Genomic DNA, 16,574 nt, shown 5'->3' with positions numbered 1-16,574 from the left:
TTATATGCCCTTTTGGAGTTTTGCTTGTTGTTATACTAAAATTAAATTGAATTTTGTATGTTAATCTGATAACTAACAAATATTCCAAATGAATTAATTATTTTCAGTAGTGTTTGGTACTTTTTCTGCTCACCTAATACTTGTGACTAGTTAGTTGCTTTAGACTAAATATATTCCTTAAAATTCATTTATTGTAAGAATGCCTGGGTAGTTGGGTCCTATGGTATGTGAGTAATAAAGGATAACCTTGAAAGTGGCTTGGGAATACATTGGTACCCTTGTGAAAGATTAGGCCTCCCTATCACTTTACCATGAATGCTTGAAGCAGAAATACACTGTCCTGAACTGTGTACTGTGCCCTCACTGGGCACTGAATCTATAGGGAGCTTATTCTAAAACTTCCACAGCTTCTAAAACTGCAAAAGACATTCTTATGCTTATAAGCAACACATTTGATAGCTTTTTGTTACAAAAGCCCAGACAAACACAATATTCTTATTTATTGATTTTTAATTTTTTTATTGTAAAGATACTATACAGAGGGGTTACAGTTACATGAGTAAGGTAATGAATGCATTTCCTATGGAGCATTGTTACCTCCTCCTTTGTTTTTCCTTAACTATCCCTTCTATCTCTACCTCACCAATACTTCCCTCTCCAACTAAGTTGTACAGTTTATTTTGAACATAGTGTTTTGTATATCTCATTGTTACAATGGCTTAACCTGTATCTTTGTTTCAGCATTTTGTTATTTCCCTTCCCATCCCTAAAATAGAAAAAATGTATATGCAAGATTCAGGGCACCAGAATCCAATACAGTGACATAGAGGGAACAACATATAAAAGAAACAAACAAACAAAAATAACAGAGTACATTAAAAAACAACAGCAATATAGTAAAAGTAATCTCTTGTGTACATACCTTGGGGTTCATTTTGCTTAGCATCATCTTATATGGTCATATGTACGTAGCTTTTGACCTTTTCTGCTTGTCTGGTAAGATTATCCTAGAAATATACTAGTTATTAAAAATAAGAGAAACCATGGGACCTATATTCCTTTGGGTCTGGCTTACTTCACTTAATATAATTTGTCCCAAGTCTTTCCATTTCCTAACAAATGGAGCAGTGTCATTCTTTCTGATGGAGGCATAGAATTCCATTGTGTGTGTGTGTGTGTGTGTGTGTGTGTGTGTGTGTGTGTGTGTGTGTGTGTGTTCCTCTACTGAGGGACATCTGGGTTGTTTCCATATCTTAGCTATAATGAATAATGCTGTAATAAACATAGTTGTGCTGGTACCATTAGTATGGCATCGTTTGTGATCGTTTGGGTAAATGCCCAGAAGTGGGATTACTGGGTTAGGGAAACTCTATGTGTAGTCATTTAGGAACCTCCATACTGCCTTCCAGAGTGGTTGAAGAAATTTAAACTCCCACCAACAATACAGTAGGGTTACCTTTTGGCTACATCCCCTCAAGCATCTGTTATTAAAGTTTTGATTCTAACCATTCTAACTGGGGTGAGGTGGAATCTTAATAAATACCTAGGAGTTAACTAAACAAGTGAAGCACCTCTATGATGAAAACTTTAAAAACCTGAATATCACAAAGAGGGAGATGGGTGTTTCCCCTAGCTTGGAGTTGCTGTGATCAGGCCAGTTCTGGGTAGGATTGAGGCCTATTAGCAATCAGGAGCTTTTCCCTGAGGGGCTAGCTCCTGAGACATTCACAGAGCCCAGCCTTGAGCCATTCTCAGGATTTATGTTTACTGAGTTTCAATTGTTTGTCTTTTACCCCTCCTGCTGTTGGGTGTGGTGCCTAGGCTGCAGTGGGGAGGAGCAGGCTCTGGCACTGTTGAGTGAAGAAAGTCACTCTTCCAAGGGCAGAGCCTTCCCTGCCTGGGAAGGGTGACTTTCCCCTGAGCCAGTCAGGTCAGATTCCTGTGACCTGGTGAATGGTTCCTATTGTTTTCTTCCAAGGCCTGAGTTAGAGCTAACTGCTCCACTGGACCTTTGTCAGTATCAAAGATGGAGTTCTTCTCAGTGGTTGGGGAGGGGCTACCTTCCCACTGCTACTCCTTGAGAAGGAGTGAGGATGTCTTGGGAGTACTTATGCCAGCCTCTTGGTTTTTGGGCCATTCCTAGGCTGTCATCAGCAGGATGAACATTTCTGCTCCTGGTGGTGAGAGGAATCTGCTCACACACCTTATCTGGCACCTTTTTCCCTAGCTCTCTCTATTGATATGGTGGCTGCTGCGGACATGCCCAAGTGCTCAGATCTGTCTCCTTGACCAATCTGTCTGGATTTTTCCTCTCTGGCAAACTTGTGATGGCAAACTTGTGATGGCAAACTTGGTGTGGTTCTCTAGCCTAAGACTGCACTCGTATCAGAAGAATCAACATCATGAAAATGGCTATACTTTCCAAGGCTAGATACAAATTCAGTGTGATACCTATCAATATTCCAACTTCACTCTTCAATGAAATAGAAGAAACAATCCCAAAATTCATATGGAAAAATAAAAGACCCTGAATAGCAAAAACGATCCTTAACAGAAAGGATGGTACTGGAGGAATATCAATATCAAAATTCAAACTCTAGTACAAAGCCATAGTAATCAGAACAGCATGATACTGGCACAGGAACAGACCTGAGGACCAATAGAATAGAACTGAAAATCCAGAAATGAACCCACAGACCTACAGCCACCTAATGTTCGATAAGGGAGCTAAACAAATTAGAATGGAAGAAAGACAGCTCTTCAGTAAATGGTGCTGACAAAATTGGTTAATCACCTGTAGAAAACTAAATTTAGATCCTTATATATTACCCTGCATCATAATCAACTCCAAATGGATCAAGGACCTTGGAGTCAAATCAGACAATCTGAACACATTACAGGAACAAATAGGAGAAACCCTAGGTCTCCTTGGCACAGGCTGAAATTTTCCTAATAGAGATGCAGAAACAAGAAATCAAGGAAAGGTTGGGCAAATGGGATTTCATGAAGCTGCAGAGCTTCTGCATGGCAAAGGACATAGCAAGCAAGATGAATAGAAAGCGGATTGGAAGAAGATGTTCACTAGACATAAAATGGATACACTTGGAACTCAAAAAATTAAATCCCCCAACAACAAATCCTTAAAGAAATAACTGCCTGATAAATAAGTGGGCTAAAGACTTAAAGAAAAACTGATCTGAAGAGGAAATAAGAATGGCCAATAGACACATGAAGAAATGCTCAACCTCTCTAGCCATAAAAGAAATGCAAATCAAAACAATATTGAGATCCCACCAGTTAGCCATTCCAGTTAGAATGGCTAGAATCAAGAAATCTAATAACAACAGATGTTGGAAGGGATGTGGCCAACATTGATGGTGGGAGTGTAAACTTGTTCAATCACTTTGGAAAGCAGTATGGAGGTTCTTCAAAAGGCTACACACAGAGCTCCTCTATGACCCAGCAATCCCACCTTTGGGCATTTACCCAAATGATCACAAACAAGACCATAGTAATGTTACAAGCACATCTATGTTAACTGCAGCATTATTTACCATAGCTAAAATGTGGAACCAACCCAGATGCCCCTCAGTAGATGAATGGATCAAGAAAATGTGAAAAATATATATATATTTGTATATATATGTATATATATGAATTCTATGCCTCCATCAGAAAGAATGACATCGTCCCATTTGTTAGGAAATGGAAAGTCTTGGAAAAAACTATATTAAGTGAAGTAAGCTAGGGTCAAAGAAACATAGGTCCCATGGTTTCCCTTATTTGCTATAACTAGTATATGACTGGGACAAGCAGAAAAGGTCAAAAGCTATGTACATATGACCAGATCAGATGATGTTGAACTAAATGAAGCTCAAGATAGAGACACAAGTGGTTTTTTCTTTCTTGATATTGTTTCTAAGTTTTTTATAATGTACCATGTGATTTTTTTGTTTCTTTGTATGTTCCTCCCCCATGGTATAATCCTTGTTTTCACTGTATTTGTTGTCAGTACCCTGCATCTTGTATATACACTTCTCTAATTTGGGGAGGGGAAGGGAAAAAAGAAAATGCTTAAATAGTGATACAGGGTGACCCATTGTCACAATGAGATGTAGAAGACACTATATTGAAAAATGAACTTTACAATTTGGCGGGGCAGGGGGGGCGGAGACTATAGTTGTGCAGGTGAGAGGGAAGGGATGGTAGGAGAAAAACAAAGTAGGAGGCAACAGTGCTTGATAGGAAATGTACTCATTACCTTGCTCATGTAAGTGTAACTCTCTGTACAGAGTTTTTACAATAAAAACATGTTTTTTAAAAGCCCTGAATAAGGAAATTAAAGCAGAACTATGGAAGTGGAAACACCTCCCTTGCTCCTGAATTGGGAGGATTAACCTCAAGAAAATGACAATACTGCCAAAAGCTATCTACAAATTAAATGTGATACCATCAATATCCCAACCTCATTCTTCAATGAAATAGAAGAAGTAGTCCAAAAACTCATATGGAACAATAAAAAACCTGGATAGCAAAGACAATACTTAGCAGAAAGAACAGTGTTATAGGAATAGCAATACCAAATTTCAAATTCTATTACAAAGCCATAGTAATCAACACCGCTTGGTACTGGCACAAGAATAGACCTGAAGACCAACAAAATAGAACTGGAGACGCAGAAATGAACCCACAGACTTATAGCCACCTAAATTTTGATAAGGGAGCTAAAAAATTAGAATGGAAGGAATCCAGCCTCCTCAGTAAATGGTGCTGGCAAAATTGGTCAAACACCTGTAGAAAACTAAAGATAGATCCTTATCTATCACCCTGCACCAGAATCAACTCTAAATGGATCAAAGACCTCAAAGTCAATGCAGACACCCTGAAAACATTACAGAATAGGATATGAGAAACTCTAGGTCTCCTTGGCTCCTTGGCACAGCCCGAAACTACTTTCTCTCTCTCTCTCTCTCTCTCTCTCTCTCTCTCTCTCTCTCTTTTTCTCTCATCATTTGTGGGGCTTGAACTCTGAGCCTGGGCACTGTCCTTCAGCTCTTAGCTTAAGGCTAGCACTCTACATCTTGAATCACAGAGCCACTTCTGGCTTTTTTTTTTCTGCCTATGTGGTGCTGTATGGGCAGGGATGGGAAGGGGAAACAAAGGAGGAGGCAACAATGCTTGATAAGAAATGTACTCATTACCTTGCCCATGTAATTGTGCATTTTCACAATAAATAAATAAATAAATAAAAGAAAATGGAATCAGCTTTTATTATTCTTAATTGCTCAGCATCTCCTTCTTGCTTTCAAATTTATTAAAGATAGCCATTTATATGTTTATGATCGAGACTATAAAGTACTCCAACTTGAAATCCATGATCTAACTTGCATAAATATTCCTTCTGCAATTCCTTATCTACAGCTTTTTTTGCTTGCTTCATTGTTTGTACTGATTTTCAAGCAATAATTTTTATATTGAACAAAAAAAATAGATCTTTGCCTTGCATCAATACTTGTTCCTTTTTTTTTTGTCATTCATGGGGCTTGAACTCTAGGCCTGGGAACTGTCGCTCAATTATTCAGCTCATAGCTGGCACTCTACCACGTGAAATACAGCACCATTTCTGGTTTTCTGAGTGGCTTATTAGAGATAAGAGTCTCCTGGACTTTTCCTGCCATGCCTGGCTTTGAACCGTGTTGCTCAGATCTCAGCCTCCTGAGTATCTAGTATTACAGTCATGAGCTGCTGGCACCTGGCTCCTTTTTTTTTTTTTTTTTACTGAAGCACTAATTTTAAGCGTTATCAACTCTTAGTCTCATTCACATCATTTCTTCACTTTATGCCATCTTAACAGTTTTCTATCATATTTCTTACTCTTTTGTGAATGACAAAAGAATGAAATTATTGGAGAGTTCTGTATATAGATTAGTCGCTTTCCAGCCATCCATCAGAACAGCCATTCTAGTTTATAGATTTGATATTATTTATTGGAGACATTTCAGCTCTTTGATCTTATATTTTATCTTTTTATTCTAAAAGTATTATAATTGGACATATTTCTCTATTTTTTTGATAAATATTATAGTATAATTAAATATTACTGTTTTTATTATTATTCAGATAAGCTTTATAAACATTTGTACTCTGAAATTTCAGATATTATTTTATTGTGCTTAAGTTTTCTTTCCTATAGAGAAGGACAATACACTCTTGTATTTCTAGAGAAAATCAGAAGAAAAAAATGTATAAATTAAAACATTGATAGAGACATATGTGCATATCTGTAAGGTCTGTTATATGGAAAGTACAGATGCATGAAGTGCCATTCAAAGCAAAATTCAAGAACAAAGTTTAACAGAATCATATTTTGTTAAAAGCCATGCCTGTAATCTGTGCTACTATAGAGGTAGAATATTCTGTGATTGTCACTCAAGAGCTCAAGACCAGCCCTAGCCAAAACTATGAGACTATCTGAGAAATAAGCAAAAACAAAAATGGCAGCTTGAAGAAAGGGGTCAAATGTTACAATGCTTGCCTTCCATGCACAAAAAAATCTGAGGCCAAATGCTACTATTATCAATAGGCCCAGACATTGTATACACCCAGAGGCACAAACATATTAATAGAAGGCAGTTGACAACTTATCTGTGTAAAATAATTTTATCAGACCAATTCAGACACAAAATTCATATGGAAATGGGAAATTACAAGAATGAATATAGAAAGTCTGTGCTATTTGAAGTGAAAAGGTTAAGTAAATAAGTATTGATGGATCACCAAGGAAGCAATTATTGGATCTGGATATTGGTCCGTTACTAATTGGTAAATATTATAATACTGTAAATTATTTCTAGTCAGAAGTCTCAGTGGGAATATTTTAATGACACAATTATTCTCACCAATAACATAACAATTAGTCTGCCTGGTATTATACTAATTGTTATAAACATGGGGTATTGATATTTTGTAAAAAGCTAAGTATTGAGCCATTTCTTACACTGCAAGAGGCCTTCACACAGAGAAATGATCATACTATACCATAAAGAACATTTCAATTGAATTTTCTGGATCTAGTCATGTGGCTTGCTTACTCAAAGTTCTTACTCTACCACTTGAGCTATTCTCCAGTCTAGTTTCTTTGCTGCTTAATTGAAGATAAAGTCACAGGGACTTTTTTACTTGCACTATCTTCATTTATCAGTCTTTCAGGTCAGCCTGTAGAATAGCTCCTCTACACACATTCTTATTTATTACTCAAATCTTACCTTAATGTGATGCATTTGTTATAATAATTGAATTATTTTGGTGCATTATTTCTGATGAAAAATTACAGCTGCTATATATATATGTATATATACCTATATTTGTCAAAATATATATGATATATAAAATAAAATGTTATATATACATATATACCAATATATATGTATATATATTTTGATATATTTATAAACAAAGGATGATGGAGAATAGTTCCTTTGTTCCATCATTGTATTCCCCATCTCCCTCTCTCTATTTTGGTGTTTGTCATGGGGCTTGAACTCAGGTCCTGAATGCTATCTCTGAGCTTTTGTGCTCAAGACTAGTGCTTTACCATATGAGCCACAACCCTTCTCCAGGTTTTGGTAGTGAATTAGACGTGAGACTCAGACTTTCCTGCCTAGGTTAGCTTCAACCAATGGTCCTCAGATCTCAGCCATTTGAGTAGTTAGGATTAAAGATGTGAGCCACCAGTGCCCAGTTTATTTCTAATATAATTTTTATGAAAATTTGATAACCAAGGCTCATTTTACTGCCTCAGTAATATTTCCTTTTTTAGTACTTGGCACATTTGTTTCTCAATTCACATATTGAAAAATCTTAATTTCTTTCAATATTTCATGATTATGCAACTCTAAAACATCTATATACAAGCTACTTTAGCATTATTTTCCAATTGATATGGGTAAGTAGAGGATATATTGCTGTAATGTAGAATAGAATTTCATATCACTTTGTTAAGAAACTGCAATTTTTTGCCATTTTAAAATATTTTTCATTAGTATAAATTAATTGTCCAAAGAATTTTCACTGTGGTGATTACATACATGCATGGCATGAATTTTGTCAAATTCTCAACTCTGTCACTCTTTCTTAAACCCCCTTCTCTTACTCCTCAGTTTATTGCTGAATAACACTCCATTGTGTATATACAAGATTTTTATTCCATTTTTCAGTTGTTCACTACCTAGGTTGATTCCACAGCTCTAATAAACATGGGTGTGCAGTTATCTCTCCTGTAAAAAGAAATTGAAGAGGAACTTAAGAGATGGAATGACCTTCCAGATACATGAGTTGGCAGAAGTAATATTGTGAAAACAGCCATACTATTAGAAGCAATATACAGGTTACATGAAATCCTTGTCAAAATCATAATGTCATCCTTTACAGAAATAATAAAAAAGTCTATCACAAAATTCATATGGAAGTATAAAGAAACCAAAGATTACCAAGGCAATTCTGAGAAAATAGTTACCATAATAATTGCCTTAAAATTATACTACAAAGTATCTTTTCAAATATTCTTTTGGAATTTTCATCAGCAGTCAGATTGTTACTCCAAATACAACTGAAATTTGATACCATTTTTGGGAAAGGATAGTTGCCAATTGATGACTATATAGTGATATTTTGTTATTTTAATTTGAAACTCTAAATGTACATGGTTTTCAATATATTCTTATAAGATTATCATATGTATGTATCAATATATTCTTATAAGATTATCATATAGATATGTATATATGTATGCATGTGTCTATCTGTCTGTCAGTCTGCTACATTTCTTCTTTGTGACTGTTACAACCATTTGGCAATATATTTAATGGAGTGATTATTTATATAGAGATAGTTCTTCATATATTTTAGATACAAGGCATTGACTATATGTGAGTTTTGAATGTAATTTCACTTGCCTTTACTTGTGCTTTCTTCTTTTCCAAGTGTCTTTTTCAAAGCACAGACCAATTTTAAAAAGTTAAACCTGTAAGTTTATACTTCACCATGCCATGTGCAATACTATACATTTTTAATATTTTTAAAGTTTTGTTTATATATTACTTTGTGTCTGAAAATCTTATGCATTGAATTTACAAATGGTTATTTTCAAATACAGGTGTCCCAAAGTTTCCCTGCAAGCAGAGAATAACATGCTAATTGAGACAACCCTTGACATCTTTGAGGAATAAGGCCTCTGGTTTGATTAAATGATATGCACCAAACAAACTTCAGTTATGAGGGTTACATTATTTCCTGGGAGCTATTGCAGAGACAGACTGATTTGTCTGAATTTCTCAAGACGTTGGTATTGAAATTATTTTCACAAGATATCAAAGAAAAATAACAGAATAACTCCATTTCTGGAGCTAAAAATTCCAAATTCATTTGGAATTTTTCAACTTAATGGCTGTAAAATGTCTTATGCTATACTTATGCTTCTATATGAATATTTCAGACTTTTCAATATTTTCCACCTCAGTCTTTGATGCTCTCCATCTCTCTGACATGCTTTTGCTCTTACAGGAATCACATTAGAAATTACTGGCAGGCAGTAAGTACTAGCTGCATTAAGTATAGCTGGGTAATATGGCTACGGAGGGAAGAATCTATTTATAACAGAACTCTGTTTATTTAGGATTCATGGTAGACATATAGTTGCACTGACAACGCCATATCCAGGAAGGCTGAGAGCTGCCGAACTTCTGCTACCTGTAGTTACTGCCAAACAGGCATGCTTACTTGATGCCGAGGCGGATAAGAGACAGATTTTGGATTCTATTTCCTGCATCTGGTCTTTCTGGAGTCATGGAAACACTGAGGAGTCAGAGAGTGGATAGCATTCTACATGTTGTAAATAGTGCTTCCTGTGCAAAAGCAAGAATACATTCTTAGGGCATAGGTTATTTCCAGAGAAATGCATTTCTTGTTATCAATAAGTGTAATATACTTAATTCAACTTCCTTGCTATATTATATGTGTTAAGAAACAGCTAATTACTTTGTTAATGAGCTAGATTCCTTCCCCATGTTTCGCAGTTCTAATTGCCCATCTACTCTGTTCTTGAGTACTCATTACTTACAGTGAAGAAAAATAAGAAACGATGAAATTTGGAAATGATTGATATAGTGTGGTGATTTCCCACATCATCACCTATGCAATGTCTCTGTCAGCACTCTCCATTATAGTAGTTAATTCTCAAGGCATTCACAGCAAATTTTTACCCAGAGAGCCCTCCTTATTAATTTCCTAAAGAAGACATGATGGCTCTGTTGATCATTATTTCACCTTACCTAGGCTGTTCATTAATGTCAATTCAAACGTTCATGAGCTGTAAAATCCTAAGGTTAAAATTAAGCAGCTATTACAAGTGTACCTTCTGGCCTAAAGTAAAAGGCTCATAGAGTAAATTACTCTGCGACACAGACCTGCTTAGTGGTTCAAGAGAGAACTTATTATTATTTTTTACTATTTTATAAGTTCATAGGAAAGCCTCTTCACATTTTTATTACTTTTCTTGCAGTAAACTTAGGGAAAGACGAATACTCTGTCTGAATAAAATCTATTATTTCTCATTCTCTGAAGGTTTATACTTCAATTGAATTTTTTCTTTCAGTGCAAAAAGAAAAGGTCCACTTCTTCACAACCCTTTCTTTACTGTTATTCCAGGCACTATTTTATTTTCCAGAAATAAAAATAAGATGAGGGATACTTTGTCTCTCTGTATTTTTTATTTGATGTGGTCAGCCTTCTGAAGTGGTTTGCCTTAGCCAAACTCTAATTTAATATAAAGAGTGCCAAAATAAAAATATATTCCCTTGACAAAGGTTACAGTAACATTCTAATAAATAATCAAGAAACTTTCTCTGTTTTTTAATCAATTTAATATTTTTATTCTCAGTGAATGTTTAGGTAGTCTTTTTTTCAACCTTTCTTTGATTTGTGAGTGTGAATCTGCTATTCCTTGCTGCCTTGAATAAATTACATAACCTCAATTTCTCTCCATCCTTGTATGGAATGGCAACCTTTAGATGAACCAGAGACTTCCCATATTTAGTTTGAGAATATCTTGTATTGTGAGATGGAAATAGGTTTTGGTTATAAAAGAAACTCATTTTGTATGTTCACTCAAACTCTGAACTGCCTTGACTTATGTGGTATACATCACGCATGGCTGTTGAAATTACACAATATTAAAGAGGAGTATGTTATTAATGTTGAAACTAAATACTAGTTTGAGTATTGTAAAAATTAAATACTAGTTGGCTCTACTGATGCCAACCAAAGTTTGTGGGTAACTGCTTCCTACAGTCTTTTAGGGTGCCTGAAATGTCACTTCTGCGAACATAGACAACAATAACTAGGGTAACTGTCAGGTGAAGCAGCATGAATCCTAAAATTTTAGTGTGTGTCACAATAAAAGAGTGGGATTGTGTATTTCATACTCACAACAGATTATAATAGATGAAACTGGCTTCAGTTTGGCTTTCCTTTGGTAATGGAGGGCCCAAGCTATTTCTGTATTGTTGCTAGTGTGTCCTAAGACAGCATTTTTCAACCAAACTTTCTGAAATAATGATAGTCTTATGATACAGGTATCACTAACCCTGTGGCTATTGATCACCTCAAATGTGGCTGATTTTGCTGAGGAGCTAAATGAAAATTGCGAGGATTGTCAACCAATTTAAATATAAATAGCTACCACTGGCTACTGGCTTTTGCAGTAGAGAATGGAACTTCAAAGTCCTAGAGTTATTAGGTCAGAAACAGCTGGTGGAGGGAAAACTACTTCACAAAGCCAGATCTGGAAAAGACACACATAATTTCTGCTGACATTTCATCGTGTAGGGCTCAGTAACCTGGATTTATCTAAATGAATAGAAACAAGATAGGTGATCGTACTGATTTGCCACATGGAAGAGTAAGAGGATAACACAAGTTTGAGTGAAAACCTTATTATTTATTTTGCTGCACTGACCAATAAAATGTGACTATGAAATCTCTAAAATTAAGAATCGTGTGTTTTTGATCAAGTAAATATCATCAGAGTACAACAGCCTTTTTTGTGTGTGATTATAATTGTCACTTGAGTATCAGATAAGAAGATGTATTACCTGTACTTAAAAAAAAAAATCTATAGTCAGGTGGCGGTGGCACAAGCCTGTAATCCTAACTACTCAAGAGGCTGAGATCTGAGGATCTGGTTCAAAACCAGCCCGGGCAAGAAAGTCCGTGAGACTCTTTATCTCCAATAAATCACTGAGAAAACCAAAAGTGGCACTGTAGCTCAAGTGGCAGAGCACTAGCCTTGAGCACTAGCTTGAGGAACAGTTTCTGGGCCCGGAATTCAAGCCCCAGGACAGACAAAACAAAAAAGAAAAAAAAAGCTATATTTAGTGACTACATCAAGAAATCAGCCAAGGGAGATGAAATCATGAAATGTGCCTCTCAAAGGTTTCCTGAACTTTTTCTTTTCTTTTCTGCCTCTTAGGAACATATGCAAAAAAGGGCCTTTGTCCCTGAAGCCTCCTAACTACTACCTTGTTCACAGATGTTATGTCATGTGCATGGGACTCCACCCCTGGAAGTCCCATTGCTCAATTGCCTGAATTGCCCTGGCCCTCATCCTCATACTGCAGTATCTTTCTCTTGTATTAACTCAAGTTACATCTGTTCTTGCCCTGCTTTTTCCTGGCCACTGTCACAGCTGGCAATCATTTTACCAAGATATTCACTTTTCTCACTAGTTACCACTTAACAGTCTACATTGTTCTGAGGTGAACTTTCTAACCCCGTATTTGATTGACTTCCAGACACCCACAAGGAAGCTGAAGAGCTTTCTGGGAATCTTCATCTTTTATTCTGACATGACTTGGACCCTGTCTTCCTTTTAAAAATAGGTTTTCCAATACCTTTAGTAAACACCTGCCAGAGCTAAGAGTAAACAGCAAACAGCATCTTAAACATAAATGACAGGGCTAGCATGGATGTGCTAGAAAGTTTATTTCTAAGCATCTATTCATGCATTTCTATTCAATTTCACTTTTCCCTGCCCGCCTTTATCTGAGAGTAATATTTCATTAGGGACCCGAGTAGAGGAACTTCAAAGACACAAGTCAGTTAAAAAATTGCTGGATGAAATAATCAAAAAAAATTGCTGGATGAAATAATCAAAGAAAATATTTCAATCCTTTCCTATTGGGATATGTTAAATTGCCAGGTGTTTTTATTTTAGGTCTTTTTGCATTTTTTTGAATTGTGGTCCCTAAGTATACAGAAGATGTTTGTGCAAATACAGAATTACAGAAATAAATTAGATAATTAAATTTATGACAAGGAAACTTCTTCATAGACTTATGAATATAGAGACAAGGTTCATTCTGTTTTGCTACCTTGAATTCTGTGGCTGCTCATTTAATTTCTTTTGAATGATTACCAGGGAATTTTTGCTTAGAAACAATTGCTAAATCCAAAATATATCACTGAGGTGATAGAAACTTTGAAATGCCTTATGTTGTAATTGCCATGTATACTGATGTCTTGAGAAAACAGACTTGGCAATGGGAATCAGAGAATTAAGGGGACTAACTTATTATGTCTATTAATTATATAACGGTAATAATTTTCAGTGACCACTCATCACAAATGTTTATATTTATTTGGAGCTTTTATTGTTAAAAGATCATTTTTGATCTATATATCGTGAAGATCATTTTGACGATGCATCATTTTAATTGTGGAGCTAGTTAGCATGCATTTTATAGCTTAACTATCCTGGTTAAAAATGATTACAGTACTGTAATGAACCTGATAGTGATTTGGAATATTGCTTATTATCCTATTTTCTGGTTGTGTACTCATTCTTTATTTAATAAGCTGGCTACAGGGAAAAAAGCAAAACCCTATATGAAAGAAAAGTATACAGCAGAAAGATCTGGAGGCATGACTCAAGTGGTATAGTGCCTGCATAGTTAGTGGAAGGTCCTGAATGCAAAACTAGTACACTCAAATTAAATATATTGAAAGCTCTCATTGGATTGCTTTTTTTTATGGGCAACTGACAGTGATTGTAATAGGTTTCTGCAAAATTAGGAAGCATGATCTACCAAATTTTGTAGGACATGGATTGTACTGAGAAGAAACATAAGAGAATGGAGACAAGAAAGTAGCACGCCATGAAAGTGTTGCTATGAAGTAGAATGACAGTGAAGGTATAATTAAAACGATTGATTCAATATCAGTAAAGACACAGGAGTTTATATCTTTTGGATATAGGATGCACAAAATGATATTTATTTAAACCAGATGAGTATAGAACAAAACACCACCATTAAATCTACTCTATCTTCTGATACAATAGTGCATATCTATAGTCCCAGGTACCTGGGGCACTGGTAGAAAAGATCAAGAGTTTGAGACAATCTGGGCAACACAGTGACATTTAGTTTCAATAAAAATTGTAAATAAAAAAAATTAGCAGTGTTTATAAAACTGTGTATAATATGATAAAACTTTAATGTAAAGGGAACTAAATTGAAATTCTCGACTAGACACTGAAGGCAGAAGACCAAGTTGTGTTTGTTGTTTCTTTTCCTGAATCTGCTTCAGCCCATGGTACCCTACTTTAATTATACATAAACTGATGTTTAGAAATCATTTTAAAGTTATTAGCATAAGGCATAAATTGTCATACTTCTAAGAAGGTACTCTGAAGAACAATTTCAGTGGATAAAAGTTTAACTCATGAACCCATCTTGAAGACCAATGTACCAGACACATCCTGGAAGAGTGAATACCATCATTTCTATTAAATGATATAAAACCATCAAGTGTCCTCACTGAATGAGAATAAATAATCAATTAGCTAAATGGAATTTGTTTTCCTCACCCAATAATTATGACAAAAATGCCATGAATTCAAAATAACAAACTATTTAATGTCTTTAATTTTTCTTATTCTATTATTCTGTAAAGAAAACTTGAGCTAGGTGCCATTGGCTCACACCTGTAATCCTAGTTACTTAGGAGGGTGAATCTCAGGATTGCAGTTTGAAGCCAACCCAGGCAGAAAAGTCCATGATACTCTTATCTCCAATAAACTACTCAGAATAAAGCAGAAGTAGCACTGTGGCTCAAGTGGTAGAGTGCTAGCCTTGAGTACAAAGAAGCTTAGGAACAGTGCTCAGGCCCTGTCAAACCCCAGGACTGTCAAAATAAATAAATGAACAAACAAACAAATAAATAAATAAATGCAAATTTAAAAAAAGAAAACTAACAGCAAAATAATTTCAACAAATTAATGACGTAAAGAAAGTAGAAAATGTAAATTCTCTTAAGTGAATTGCTAAACTCTACACTTTAAGGCTCCTTATAAAGTGTTCATGTTGGAGAATAGACTAATTTCCTTGACATAGTCAGCACTGTTTTTAGAGGAAGGTCATCTACTAATCTTTAGCTGAATAAATCTTCCATGCTGCTAAAAATATCTACATTTGTGCATGGTAAACATTTGTCTTGTAAATACCATTGCTTTTCTGTTAAAATGACATAGCTATAAGGCATATTTCAATATTTTTCCAGTTACCTCTTTTTTGAAATTTTATTTTATTGTAAAGATGCTGTACAGATGGTTAAATTTACATGAGTAAGTCAATGAGTACATTACTTGTCAATCATTGATACTCCTTTCCTTTTTGTTGTCCCACTATCCCTTCCCTCCCCCTCACGCTCCTCCTCAAAATTGTAAAGTTTGTTTCCAATATACTGACCTGTAGGTATCATTGCTGCAATGGGTCATTCTGTGTCCTTGTTTCAGCATTTTGTTATTCCCCTTTTCCTCCCCAGATTAGACAAATGTATATACAAGATACAGGGTACCAAAATCAAGTACAGTGTCAACAGGGGATATCCCATAGGGTGAAGAATATACAAAGGAAACAAAAAAAATCACATAGTACATTTAAAACAACAACAAAGACAGACTTCTTGTGTCCATATCTTTGGGTTCATTTCACTTAGCATCATCTTATATGGTCATATGTACAACGTGTTTGAGCTTTTCAGCTCATCTGATAAGATTATCCTATATGTATACTAATTATTGTAAATAAGGGAAATCATGGGAACAGTTTTTTGGGGGGACTGGATTACTAAACTTAATATGATGTTTTCCAAGTCTTTCCATTTCCTAGCAAATGGGGTGGTGTCGTTTTATCTGATGGAAGCATAGAATTCCATTGTGTGTGTGTTTCTGTATCACATTTTCTTGATCCATTCATCTACTGAGGGGCAGCTGGGTTGGTTCCATATCTTAGCTATTGTGAATAATGCTGTGATAAACATAGTTGTGATGGTAACTTTAGTATGGCCTTGTTTGTGATTGTTTGGGTAAATGCCCAAAAATGGGTGATTGGGGAGCTCTATATATAGTGTTTTGAGGAGCCTTCATACTAATTTCCAGAGTCGTTGAACAAGTTTACACTTCTATCAATAATGTAGTAGGATTCCCTTTTGGCCATATCCCCTCCAGCATCTGTTGT

The sequence above is a fragment of the Dipodomys spectabilis genome, unplaced genomic scaffold (assembly GCF_019054845.1).
Source record: "Dipodomys spectabilis isolate Male_0828 unplaced genomic scaffold, ASM1905484v1 ptg000042l, whole genome shotgun sequence".
Taxonomy (NCBI): domain Eukaryota; kingdom Metazoa; phylum Chordata; class Mammalia; order Rodentia; family Heteromyidae; genus Dipodomys; species Dipodomys spectabilis.
The sequence above is the reverse complement of the archived record's forward strand: the minus strand, read 5'-3'. Positions refer to the sequence as shown.